We start from the raw sequence: 1,428 nt of genomic DNA, 5'->3' as shown, positions 1-1,428 counted from the left end.
TACTTTTGGTTATGTGATATATCCATATTTGGTAATTATAAAACATTACTAATGCTTCAGAGAATTTGGCATATTAAAATGAGATATGAGCTGGGTAATTCCAATCTGAAATGCATAATGAAGTAATTGATATAGACCTGTGATTTTAACTCAGATATAATGTTTATAAAAGCTTTGGAAGAGGATTAAGCTTCACCATTTTTATGTGCTTTTTTAAAAAAGATTTTTTAAAAAATATTAAGTACTTGGGAAAGTTTTTCAGTTAGATAATTAACATACTTAAAAAGAAAGTCAAGTATATTAAATTTACAAAATTAGTTTTAAAATGTCTGGAGAAATTCAGTTAATAAAGTGCATAAATGTGATTGTATAGATTCAAAATTCCCCTAAATGTAGTTGCTAAAATTATTTGGATTTGTAAATAGAATAATAAGAGAAGTAAGCTGGATTTAAAAGTCACAACTAAGAATTAGCTTTTTGAATTCTGAACTTTAATAAATTGCTAGCTAAATTTTTAAGCAAAAGCAAGTTTCTGAGTAGTCTTTTCTGCATACAAAAATGACTTTTAAGATAAAAATATTCACATTTAATAATTGTCACCTGTACTATCCCTCCTCTTAGCAACTCAATAGGGCTAAGAAATAAATTCCTAAAATGAGCTCCTACATATAAATGAACACAATCCATTAAAAATTGGCTAATTTGTAAGAAAATAAAATAAAAACAACTAAAAAATATAAAGATACTTAACTTCATTCTTAATTTAGAAAAAGGCAAAAATCAAAAGTGTGGTCCTGTACAGTGTCAGTCAATGAGAGAGCTAAGATGTAGGCACTTTCATATGTAAATAATGTAAACTAGAACTACATTTTTGGAAGACAAATTGCCAAAATCTATCAAATTTTAAAATCCATATATTCTTGGACTTGATATTTCCACTTCCTGGAATTTATAATATTTGTATAATATGTGTATTTTACATGCATGTATTTGAATGTGTTCACAAAGGCATTTATCCCGAGAATGTTCACTGCAATGTTGTTTGTATGAAAAAGACTGAAAAAATCTAAATGACTATCAATAGAAGATAGATTTTTAAAAAATGATTAAATCCATGCAATGGCTTACTATACAGCCATTAGAAAGAACAAAGTAGCTCTTTGTGTGTTGATATCAAAAATCTTCTATTATATTAATTAAAAAATAAATAATAAAGCCAAGTGCAGAGCAGTTTTATGATATGCTTCCAATTTATACTGGGAAGAAAGAAGATGTGTGAGTGTATGCATATGTGTGTGTGCACTTGCATAGAAAATTTCCTGGAAGAATATGTCCAGGATGAGACTCTTAAAGGTGGTTAACTATGAGGAAAGTGTATTAGTTTGCTAGGGCTGCTGTAACAATGTACCACCAACTGGTTGGCTTACA

The sequence above is a fragment of the Lemur catta genome, chromosome 12 (genome assembly GCF_020740605.2).
Source record: "Lemur catta isolate mLemCat1 chromosome 12, mLemCat1.pri, whole genome shotgun sequence".
NCBI classification, from domain to species: Eukaryota; Metazoa; Chordata; class Mammalia; order Primates; family Lemuridae; genus Lemur; species Lemur catta.
This window is presented reverse-complemented; position numbering follows the sequence as displayed.